General features: G+C 37.7%; 1 protein-coding gene across 2 annotated transcripts in view; it reads right to left on the bottom strand.

Moving 5' to 3' along the window:
- TANGO6 (transport and golgi organization 6 homolog) overlaps positions 1 to 13,407 on the bottom strand; it is a 184,446-nt gene that overhangs the window by 91,424 nt on the left and 79,615 nt on the right. The gene's annotated exons all lie outside the window — the stretch shown is intronic.

Below are 13,407 nucleotides of genomic sequence, written 5' to 3'. Positions count from 1 at the left end.
AAAGAACGTGACTTTTCCCCCCAACCATACATAAAAAACACATGGTCACTATAAGAGATTCAAATACTAGAGAAAAACATAAGAAAAAAGTCACCCATGGATGTATGGGAGGATTGAGGAATAAAGGCTATGGGGAACCGGTCTCTTTTTAGGGTAATGCAAATGTTCTAAGATGGATTGTGGTGATCGATATGCAACTCCAACTACACGCAAAGCTATTATATTACACACCTAAAAAAAGCAAATGGTATGGTATGTGAATTATATCTCAATAAAGCTGCCTTAAAAAAAAAAAAAAAAAACTTGAAACCTGAAATCAACATAAGCATTTTAGTGCCCTCTCATCCATAACTCACTCTTGTGAATAAATACATGCACACATACACACACACGTATACACACTTTTTATAGTGAACAATTTTGTTTTATTTAACAGTCTTCTTTTCTTCTGGGAAGATGGGGGGGGGGTGTTTATTCCCCCAGATGGCTTGGCTTTCACACTAGGTCATTTGGAGTTGTCTAACAATAATAATGAAAACTTTAATAGCGATACTATTATTTAGCATGGAGAAATAGTAGAGATTCTTTTCAATTTTACTTTCTTTAAAAAGAGGGGAAAAGGGGTCAATTAAAAAAATACAAATTGGTTATATAAGAGCATACAGAAGTAATGCGCAGCTATGGCATAAATCCTAAAGCTTGGAAAACAGCTTTAGAATAAAGGCAATAGATATCATTCTTTCACACATTCACACATTAACAGAGTTCTACTACGTGCCAGGTACTAAGTGTCACAAATGTAACGAGGCACGACAGTGCCAATCTAGAGAGACAAACCAAACAATGATTACAAGACAGTGTGGTTAGTACAGCATTTTTGAGTGTAATGAGAACACAGGGAGAGAAAAGTGAAAAAAGAGGTTTAGGAAGGGGTGGGGCTTCCTGGAGAAGGGGACAAATGAGCTATGAAAGTACAAGGTTCTTCAACTGGGTTCTGTCCCTGGGACCAAGACCCATTTGCACAATTATTCATCGATGGAAAACATTTCATAGACCTTGTTAGAATTAGTAAAAGCACCTAACTCCCATTTATATTCTTAGGGTAGGTTTCCCCAAAGATAAAGAACTGGCTCCAAGGGCATAAAAACATTTTCAAAGCTGCCTTCCTAAAATGTTCCAATTACTTTTCCTACCAATAGAGTTCAAGGGTGCCTATTTCACTACAACTGGCCAGCACTGAATACTCCCATCTTAAAAAAATCTGTTTTATGAAATGGTGTAAAAAACTGTATTTCATTATTATTTTAATCTACATTTCTTTGCCTATTAGAAAAGTTCCTTAAATCTTTATTCCCTGGAGAAGGGAATGGCAACCCACTCCAGTGTTCTTGCCAGGAGAATCCCATGGACAGGGGAGCCTGAAATGCTACAGTTCATGGGGTCTGAAAGAGTGGGACACGAATGAGCAACTTCCACATTCCTCTACCATGAACTGCCTATTTTTTTTAATTATTTTTTTATTGAAGGATAATTGCTTTACAGAATTTTGTTGTTTTCTGTCAAACCTCAACGTGAATCAGCCATAGGTATACATACATCTCCTCCCTTTTGAACCTCCCTCCCATCTCCCGCCCCATCCCACCCCTCTAGGTTGATACAGAGTCCCTGTTTGAGTTTCCTGAGCCATACAGCAAATTCTGGTTGGCCATCTATTTTACATATGGTAATGTAAGTTTCCATGTTACTCTTTCCATACATCTCACCCTCTCCTCCCCTCTCCCCATGTCCATAAGTCTATTCTCTATGTCTGTTTCTCCATTGCTGTCCTGTAAATAAATTCTCCAGTACTATTTTTGTAGATTCTGTATATATGCATTAGAATATGATATTAATCTTTCTCTTTCTGACTTCACTCTATATAATAGATTCTAGGTTCATCCACCTCATCAGAACTGACACAAATGCATTCCTTTTTATGGCTGAGTAATATTCCATTGTGCATATGTACCACATGGACACCTAGATTGCTTCCATGTTCTAGCTACTGTAAATAGTACTGCAATGACACTGGGATACATGCATCTCTTTCAGTTTTGGCTTCCTCACAGTATATGCCTAGGGGTGGGGTTGCTGGGTCATATGGTGCTTTTACACCTAGTTTTCTAAGGAATCTCCATACTGTCTTCCATAGTGGCTGTATCAATTTACAAGCCCACCAACAGTGCAAGAGCATCCTTTTTCTCCACACCCTCTCCAGCATTTACTGTTTGCAGACTTTTTGATGGTGGCCATTCTGATCCATGGAGGTGGTATCTCACTGTGGTTTTGATTTGTATTTCTCTAATAATGAGCAACATTGAGCATCTTTTCATGTGTTTGTTAGCCATCTGTATGTCTTCATTGGAGAAATATCTGTTTAAGTCTTTTTCCCACTTTTTGATTGGGTTGTTTGTTTTTCTGGTATTGAGTTGTATGAGCTGCTTATATAATTTGGAAATTAATCCTTTGTCAGTTGTTTCATTGGCATTATTTTCTTCCATTCTGAGGGCTGTCTTTTCACCTTGCTTATAGTTTCCTTTGCTATACAAAAGCTTTTAAGTTTAATCAGGTCCCACTTGTTTACTTTTGCTTTTATTTCCATTACTCTAGGAGGTGGGTTATAGAAGATCTTGCTTTGATTTATGTCATTGAGTGTTCTGCCTATGTTTTCCTCTAAGAGTTTTATAGTTTCTGGTCTTACATTTAGGTCTCTATTCCATTTTGAGTTTATCTTTGGTATGGTGTTAGGAAGTGTTTAATGTCATTCTTTTACATGTAGCTGTCCAGTTTTCCCAGCACCATTTATTGAAGAGGCTGTCTTTGCCCCATTGTATATTCTTGCCTCCTTTGTCAAAAATAAGGTACCCACAGGTGCATGGGTTTGTTTCTGAGCTCTCTATCTTCTTCCATTGGTCTATGTTTCTGTTTTTGTGCCAAACCATACTGTCTTGATGACTGTAGTATAATCTGAAGTCAGGAAGGTTGACCTCTCCAGCTCCATTCTTCTTTCTCAAGACTGCTTTGGCTATACGGGGTCTTTTGTGTTTCCATATGAATTGTGAAATTTTTTGTTCTAGTTCTGTGAAAAATGCCATTGGTAATTTGATAGGGATTGCACTGAATCTGTAGATTGCGTTTGGTAGTATAGTCATTTTCACAATATTGATTGTTCTTACCCAGGAACATGGAATATCTCTCCATCTGTTTATTTCATCTTTGATTTCTTTCATTAGTATCTTCTAATTTTCTGTGTAGTTTCTTTGTCTCCTTAGGTAAGTTTATTCCAAGATACTGATTTTTTTTTTTTTTTTTTTTTGCTGCAATGGTGAATAGGATTGATTCCTTAATTTCTCTTTCTGAATTTTCATTGTTAGCATACAGAAATGCAAGTGTTTCTGTGTAGTGATTTTCCATCCTGCAACTTTGCTAAATTCACTGATTAGCTCTAGTAATTTTCTGATACAATCTTTAGGGGTTTCTATGTGCAGTATCATATCATCTGCAAACAGTGAGAGCTTTACTTCTTTTCTGATCTGGATTTTATTTCTCTTTCTTCTCTGATTGCTGTAGCTAGGACTTCTAAAACTATGTTGAATAGTTGTGAAAGTGGACACCCTTGTCTTGTTCCTGATCTTAGGAGGAATGCTTTCAGTTTTTCACCACTGAGAATAACGTTTGCTGTAACCTCTCTTGGAGAATTTTGAGCATTACTTTACTAGCGTGTGAGATGAGTGCAAATGTGCAGTAGTTTGAACATTCTTTGGCATTGCCTTTCTTCGGGATTGGAATGAAAAATGACCTTTTCCAGTCCTGTGGCTGCTGCTGAGTTTTCTAAATTTGCTGCCATATTGAGTGCTGCACTTTCACAGCATCATCTTTTACGATTTGAAATAGCTCAACTGGAATTCCATTACCTCCACTAGCTTTGTTCATAGTGATGCTTCCTATGAACAAAGGCTGGACTTTTGTGTGTGTTAAGATGTTGGAAGTAACACACACAAATTATTAAGTAACAAGGCTTCCTATACTCAAAGAAAAATAAGATGAGCTTGAAAATATCTTCAGGGATAGAAAACAACCGAATCTGATGTAGCACATTTGAAAAACAAAGAAAATGTTAAAAATAAAGAGTAGGATAAAATTAAAACAATGAATGAGTTTTACAGTAGACACAGCAAAGAGAGAGTTAATGAACCAGAAGATAGAAAGGAAGACATTATGCAGAACGCAGCACAGGGAGACAGTATTTAGTCTCTGGATGGAGAAATCAAAAAGAAAAAATTAATAGATGTCATCTCATAAAGTTTAAAGCTCATTAATGTCAAAATAATTTAACCTTAATTGAAATGCAAAGTATAATTAAAGAAAAAAGATTTGCAATGAGGACAAATATAAACCAGCAGAGACAGAAAAAAGATTTGCTGTTGCCTAGAGCAGGGAGTCTGGACAGAAAAGGAAGGTAACTACACAAATGAAGGAACGAACTAGAAACAGAGAAGTCCAAATAAATGAAGAGAAAATAGGCAAACTACCTGAAAAAGAATTCAGAATAATGACAGTAAAGATGATCAAAAACCTTGAAAACAAAATGGAGAAAATGCAAGAATCAATTAACAAAGACCTAGAAGAATTAAAGAATAAACATACAGAGACAAACAACACAATTACTGAAATTAAAAATACTTTAGAAGGAATCAATAGCAGAATATCTAAAGCAGAGAATGAATCAGTGAGCTAGAAGATAAAATCGTGGAAACAACTTCTGAAGAACAAAACAAAGTAAAAAGAACGGAAAGAACTGAGGACAGGCTCAGAGACCTCTGGGACAATATCAAACGCACCAACATTTGAACTACAGGGGTCCCAGAAGAAGAAGAGAAAAAGAAAAATAATTACTCTGTGCTGCATTTTGCATAATGTCTTTCTTTCTATCTTCTGGTTCATGAACTCTCTCTTGACTATGTCTACTGTAAAACTCATTCACTGAAGATTTAATTTTATCCTACTCTTTATTTTCTTTCTTTCTCAACATGGAAAAGGAACTAGTCAATCAAGTCTAAGAGGCACAAAGAGTCCCATACAGAATAAACCCAAGGAGAAACACGCCAAGACACATACTAAGCAAACTAACAAAGACTAACATAAAGAATATTAAAAGCAGAATGGGAGACGCAACAAGAAACATACAAGGGAAACCCCATATGCTTAACAGCTGATCTTTCAGGAGAAACTCTGCAGGCCAGAAGGGAATGGCAGGATATATTTAAAGTACTGAAAGGGAAAAATCTACAACCAAGAATAATGAACCCAGTAAGGATCTCATTCAAAATTGATGAAGAAATAAAAAGATTTTCATACAAGCAAAAGTTAAGAGAATTCAGTATCACCAAATCAGCTTTACAACAAATGTTAAATGGACTTATATTATATAGTCAAGAAATACAAGAGAAGAAAAAAAGACCTACAAAATCAGCCCCCCAAAATTAAGAAAATGGCAATAGGAACATATATATCAATAATTACATTAAATGTAAATGGACTAAATGCTCCAACCAAAAGACACAGGCTGGCTGAATGGATACAAAAACAAGACCCATATACATGCTGTCTACAAGAAACCCATTTCAGACCTCAAGACATATATAGACTGAAAGCAAGAGGATGGAAAAATATATTCCATGCAAATGGGAAGCAAAAGAAAGCTGGAGTAGCAATCCTCATATCAGACAAAACAGACCTTAAAATAAAGAAGATTACAAGAGATAAGGACACTACATAATGATCAAGGGACCAATCCAAGAGGAAGGCATAACAGTTTTAAGTATCTATGCACCCAACTTAAAAGCACCTCAGTACGTAAGGCAAACACAAACAGACATAGAAGTAAAAACTGACAGTAACACAATAATAGTAGGAGACTTTAACACCCCACTCACACCAATGGACAGATCATCAAAACAGAAAATTAATAAGGAAACACAAGTCTTAAATGATAAATCAGATGAGATGGATCTCATTGATATCTTCAGGACATTCCATCCAAATGCAGAAGAATACACCTTCTTCTCAAGTGCACATGGAACATTCTCCAGGATAGACCACATCTTGGGTCACAAATCAAACCTCAGTAAATTTAAGAAAACTGAAATTGTATCAACCATCTTCTCTGACCACAATGCTATGACACTCGATATCAATTACATGAAAAAAACTGTAAGAAACACAAACACATGGAGATTAAACAACACGTTTCTAAATAACCAACAGGTTACTGAAGCAATCAAAAGGGAAATCAAAAGATTTCTAGAAACAAATGACAATGAAAACACAACAACTCAAAACCTATGGGGTACAGCAAATACAGTTCTAAGAGAGAAGTTTATAGCAATACAATTCTATCTCAAGAAACAAGAAAAACATTGAACAGACAACCTAACTTTATACCTAAAACAACTGGAAAAAGAACAACAAAAAACCTCAAGATTAGCAAAAGGAAAGAAATCATAAAGATGTGAGCAGAAATAAGTGAAAAAGAAATGAAAGAAACAACAGTAAAGATTAATAAAACTAAAAGCTAGTTCTTTGAGAAGATATATAAAATTGACAAGCCTTTAGCCAGACTCATCATGAAAAAAGGAGAATCAAATCAACAAAATTAGAAGTGAAAAAGGAGAGGTTACAACAGACAATGCAGAAATACAAAGAATTATAAAAGACTATTATAAACAGCTATATGGCAATAAAATGGATAACCTTGAAGAAATGACAGATTCTTAGAAAAGTTCAATCTTCCAAGACAGAACCAAGAAGAAATAGAAATTATGAACAACCCATTTACAAGCACTGAAATTGAAGCTGTGATCAAAAATCTCCCAAAAAACAAAAGCCTAGGATCAGATGGCTTCACAGGAGAATTCTATCAAACATTTAGAGAAGAGCTAATGCCTATCCTTCTAAAACTCTTTTAAAAAACTGCAGAGGAAGGAATACTTCCAAACTCATTCTATAAGGCCACCATCACCCTGATACCAAAAACAGACAGAGACAACACAAAAAAAGACAACTACAGGCCAATATCACTGATGAACATAGATGCAAAAATCCTCAACAAAATTTTAGCAAACAGAATTCAGCAACACATCTAAAAGCTCATATACCATGATCAAGTTGGGTTTATTCAATTAGGATTCTTCAATATGTACAAATCAATCAATGTGATACACCATATTAACAAACTGAAAGATAAAATCCATATGATAATCTCAATAGATGCAGAAAAAGCCTTTGACAAAATTCAGCACCCATTTATGATTAAAACTTTTCATAAAATGGGCATAGAAGGAACCTACCTCAACATAGTAAAGGCCATACATGATAAGCCTATAGCAAACATTATTCCCACTGGTTAAAAACTGAAAGCATTTGAAAGCATTCTAAGATCAGGAAAAAACAAGGGTATCCACTTTCACCACTATTACTCAATATAGTTTTAGAAGTCCTAGCTACAGCAATCAGAGAAAAAAAAGAAATAAAAGGAATCCAGATAGGAAAAGAAGAAGTAAGGCTCTAACTGTTTGCAGATGACATGATACTGTACATAGAAATCCCTAAAGATAGTATCAGAAAATTACTAGAGGTCATCAGTGAATTTGCATTTGAACTGTGGTGTTAGAGAAGACTCTTGAGAGTCCCTTGGACTGCAAGCAGATCAAACCAGTCCATCCTAAAAGAAATCAGTCCTGAATATTTATTGGAAGGACTGATGTTGAAGCTGAAACTCCCAATACTTTGGCCACCCAATGCGAAGAACTGACTCCTTGGAAAAGACCCTGATGCTGGGAAAGATAGAAGGCAGGAGGAGAAGGGGATTACAGAGGATGAGATGGTTGAATGGCATCACGGACTTCACAGACATGGGTTTGAGCAAACTCCGGGAGCTGATGATGGACAGGGAAGCCTGGTGTGCTGCAGTCCATGGGGTCGAAAAGAGTTGGACACGACAGAGTGAATGAACTGAGCTGAACTGAAGTCCAACATCCAAAGTCTTCTGGGACATTGTTTCCTTGTGCTTGGCTATTTTGTGACTATGCTCTAATTATTATACATAACTAAATATACAGTAATTATTTTGAGAGAAGGAATGGGTAGTTATTGCTTAATGGTTAAGAGTTTCTGGGTGGGCTGATGAAAAAGTTTTGGAAATAAAAGTGACACAACATTGTAGATATATTTAATGCCACTAAATTGTACATTTAAAGATGGTTAGAATAGCAAATTTTATAATAAATTTACCATAATAAAATTTTTAATCATTAAAAATTAAAAAATTATTATGAGGATTCTTTCGGGTCTAGGGTGATGGTCCCGTCTTCTATAGAGATATGCTTTTTTGTAAGACATCCACAGACACCATGAGTATATAAATATTTAAAACTCTAATTCCCAGTTTGAACTTTCCTGAATTCCAGTAATACAAATCTGCAAGAGAGGTGGACCATTTTGGGATTACAATCTCTCCAGTGACAAGACAATGCCCTTCCCAGACCCTGGGGATAAGGTGAAGGAATACCATTTTCACTTTTTATTCACCCGAAGGTGTATTCCTTTGGGATCTAAGTAAGCTTAACACTAGAGGTCTTCTATTAGACTCCCCATTTCAAGTTGGGACTAGCCAGGCTTTCATTTCTACAGGTCTGACCTTCAAGAGCAGGAAACTAAAACTTAATTTCAGCAAATGCCCTGAGGGCAAATGCAGGTTCTTAAGCTCCATTTACCTTTTAGGATCTTGCTTTCACTTAAGAACACACTCCAGTATTTTGGGCCGGAGGATTCCATGGACTGTAGAGTCCATGGGGCTGCAAAGAGTCGGACATGACAGAGCCACTTTCACTTTCTCTTCAGATGCTGGCTTGGTAATTTGCTGTTTTCTTGTTAGCTCTTTTATGCTTTTAAAGTGTCTTAAATATGTTAACCTGCATAAAATTGTTTCAGCTGAGGTATCTCATTGTGGGACATCATCGACTCAATGGACATAAGTTTGAGCAAACTCCAGGAGATAGTGAAGGACAGGGAAGCCTGGTGCACTTCAGTTCATGGGGTCCCAGAGTTGCACATGACTGAGCGACTGAACAACAATATCTCATCATTGGCTTCCCTGGTGGTTTGGTGGTAAAGAATCTACCTGCCAATGCAGGAGACACAAGAGATGTAGGTTTGATCCCTGGGTCAGGAAGATCCCCTAGAGGAGGAAATGGCAACCTGCTCCAGTCTTCTTGCCTACAAAATTCCTTAGATAGGAGCCTGGTGGGCTACAGTACAGGAGGTCACAAAGAGTCAGCACATATTGAGCATATATCTCACCATTACTGGAAATGGAAGACAGAACTGTATTTTCTTCTAGATTTTTGTCTAGTCTGAATAGAAGATTTAATGTTTTAACACATCTGACAAACATGGTACATACTGAGGTTTCTTTGTTGTTAGCAATAGTTAGCACGTAAGATTTTCCACTTATCAAATCTGTCATCGTAAACAGGTGACAGTGCCTTTCCTTTACACTGCTGTCTCACTGAGCTTAACCTGAAGTTATTTTCACATTTTTCACACACAATTTTTGACCCACTCAACAACCTAACAAGTGTCACATACAAAAACTTCTAATATGAACTGATGAAAGACCAAACACACGGTGCCACCAGAGAATCATTTAAGAGCAGAGCAGGGTGGCTCTATGACTATAGTTTTCCTTTTATGTCCTTGTTATGAATAGCATCTAGATAGACATATCTGGACAAAATTTTGCTTCTATTTTAACCATTTGGTCGCTCAACTGCAAGACAAGAAATAATAGATTCCATTTTATCTAATTAGTATTCCTCGACTTAGTAATTCTGAAAACTGAATCACTTTGCAACCTAAATATAGAAAAGTTATTATTATGGTCTGGTTCCTAAGCAACCATTTCATTAAGAAAAGCTCCACTTGGGAAAAACATCTGTTTGTCAGTAAGGTTTCTGCTGTTATCATATAATTTCAGTGAAAAAGCCATGGTCACCCCGTGCCTTAGTAATCCCTAGTTGTGAAAAGGTCAACAGAGGGTACTATAACAGAGAGCCATCTGTTTCAATCTGGGATAGTCCTTGAAACTTGTTACCAGCTTTCCTAAACCACCACATAATTTAAAGGCCATTATCTTCTGGTTATAAAAGCAATAAATGTTCATGCTAGAGAACATGAAACCTGTAAGAAAAAAGGCACAAAGAAAATAAAAGTCATTTGAGTTTTTGATGCCTTCATATTAGATCTCACTGGAAAAATGTATTCTGCTGCTATAAAAAAAAATTGAAAACCACTGACCTAAAATAACTCCATATGTTTTGCCTTTGTCATCTGCAATAAGAGTATTTTTTGTAAGGTTTAGGGGCTGTGTGTTGGACAACTGAACTGAGAGATTTCTACAGTCAAACATTCAGTGACAATCTGACGGGGCGAGAAGGTGATGAAAGGTATGTGTCATATGACATATCACATGTGACACGGATTATAAAACTTCCTTGTCAGGTCATGTAGATGGCCCAGGACAGTGATTTTTTGAATCTTTTGTTGTTATTTTGAAAGCAGCAGAATCTTGTTTTCCCATATTTTTTAGAGGAGGCTCAATGAAAGAGAGAAAAAGAAAAGAGCCTACCCAGCCCACCCCTTCTTCACTGATCTTTGGGGTCATCGGGTCTGCAGGCTCCTCCCCTGGTACAGCACTGCTACTTCACTGTGCCCTGGGTCTGGATCACTGGTCCCTCCCTTCTTCACTAGGCACCAGATCTCAGCTAAAGGGTCACTTCCTCCTACCCCTTTCTGTCAGGTAAAATGTCCCCAACACAGGCTCTCGTATCACTGTGTACCTTTCTTCCCAGCATCTGTCAAAGCCACATTTCACATTTGTGTGACTTTTTTTTAACTTTTAAAGACTCTTTTTTCCCTTTGATGTGAACCATTTTTAAAGTCTTTATTGAATCTGTTACAATACTGCTTCTGTTTTATGTTTTGGTTTTTTGGCCCTGCGGCATGTGGGATCTTAGCTCCCCAACCAAGGATCAAACTCACACCCCCTGCACTGAAAGGTGAAGTCTCAACCACTGGACTGTTTGAGGAAGTCCCATGTGTGTGGTTTTTTGATTAGCATTTGTCCCCTGCATCTCCTCCCTGCCTCAGACTATATATTCCATGGAGGCAGGGCACGACTGTTTTTCCTCAGCAGTATACTGAGCACAGCACCCTTACACAGAATAGGTGGTCAATGAATATTTGTTGAGTGAATGACCATTTAAAACTATTAAGGAAAAAACCAACAGCCAAAGATATTTTACAGTCTTTCTGTCACTGTCTAAAGTCAGGTTACCAAAAATGGAAAACAGATGTTAAACATAAAATACAAAAGTGCTTCAGAGGGGCTTCCCTGGTGGCTCAGTGCTAGAGAATCTGCCTGCAACCAAGCTTGTGCGCCACAACTACTGAGCCTGTGCTCCAGAGCCCAGGAGTCACAATTACTGAGCCCACGTGCAGCAACTACTGAAGCCCGAGCGCCCCAGAACCCGTGCTCTGCAACAAGAGAGTAGTCCCTGCTTGTCACAACTAGAGAAAAGTCCTCACAGCAATGAAGACCCAACACAGGCAAAATTAAATTTAAGAAAAAGAAAAGGAAAAAAAGTGCTTCAGAAACCACCTTCTCCTAAGAAAGAAAAGTTCAGCAATAGTGCCTTGGCAGGTGGACGGAAGGATGACCTAATTAGGTCTTTGGTAGTGCAGAGTCTGTGATCTGCATTTTCTGAGGCTCAGTTCATTCCCTATCTTCCAGCCTCCTTGGGGACAGTAGAGATGTCACAAGGTCAGGAAAAAAAATCAAGTGTAAAAGTCTAATGCAAAAATCTAAGTGAGTTGCTCAAAACTATACCGTTAAGTGCATTTTTCCACCACTGCCCAAGATCTTGACGTGACCACAGAGGGGGAAATTGATATTTCAATCAGTTAAAAATGTTAACCTATGATTCAAAAACACAATTCACTGTGTCAAGGTGAATAAAAAGATATAATTGGGCTTATTAACTGTGTGAATAACTTCAAGAATCATCTTAATCACACTGGGTGTGATTAGGAATTTTAATTTGTATTTGAAATGAAGGGTAAGATAAACACTTTAGTTTGGGAGGGAAGAGCAAGAAAGGGTAACCCTCCAGCTGTTGCCTCAAAGAAGTTCCAGTAAAATATGGGACAGACATAGAAAACAGACTTGTGGACACAGGACGGGAAGGGAAGGAGAGGGTGGGATGAATTCAGGGTAGCACTGACATATATACACTACCACGTATAAAACAAGGGCTTCCCTGATAGTTCAGTTGGTATAGCATCCACCTGCAATGCAGAAGACCCCAGTTCGATTCCCAGTTCGATCCGTATTCCCAGTATTCTTGGGCTTCCCTTGTGGCTCAGCTGGTAGAGAATCCACCCACAATGGGGGAGACCTGGGTTTGATCCCTGGGTTGGGAAGATCCTTTGGAGAAGGGAAAGGCTACTCACTCCAGTACTCTGGCCTGGAAAATTCCATGGACTGTATAGTCCACGGGGTCGCAAAGAGTAGGACACAACTGAGTAACTTTCACTTCACGTGTAAAACAGGTGGCTAGCGGGAAACTGCAGTATAGTGCAGGGAGCTGAACCTGGTGCTCTGTGATGGCCTAGAAGGGTGGGATGGGGGGATGGGAGGGAGGGTCAAGAGAGAGTGGATATGTGTATACTTATGGCTGATTCACACTGTTGTACAGCAGAAACTCATACAACACTGTAAAGTAATTATACTCCAATTAAAAAATTTTAATGTAAAAAAAGATTAATTCCTTAGAGATTAAAGGAATACTGTACTTAAAGATAAGTCTTAAGAATAACTTGCTATTTTAGTTGTGAGCTCTCTTGTTCTTTTATCCTTAATTTGTCTTCAAATATCAACTTGACTAAAGAAAGGACGGCTCCAGGGCAAAATTTAAATAGCTGTTCTGCAGGGAAGGTATTTACAACCTTCTTAATAGCTTGTAGACATTGAAGCAACTGAGTATTTATCCCTAGATGTCTCATAAGTGCCTTATAGGTAATAAATTCTGCCTTAGTGACAGCTAGTTTACATGAATAGGAGGTAAAGGATTTGAAACGAGCCATGGAAACCAAGAAATTAAGACATATGTAATTGCTTAGCAGAAAATGTCAAGATCCACTGGTTCCATGGCTTAATTCTACTGCCTGAAAGAGCAGAGGCCATGGTGACTGGAGATGGTGAGAAAAAGGAATGGAGAGAGAGGAGGGAAGGACAGAGAGGTCTATGGC

The sequence above is a fragment of the Bos taurus genome, chromosome 18, assembly GCF_002263795.3.
Source record: "Bos taurus isolate L1 Dominette 01449 registration number 42190680 breed Hereford chromosome 18, ARS-UCD2.0, whole genome shotgun sequence".
Lineage (NCBI taxonomy): Eukaryota > Metazoa > Chordata > Mammalia > Artiodactyla > Bovidae > Bos > Bos taurus.
This window is presented reverse-complemented; position numbering and strand designations above follow the sequence as displayed.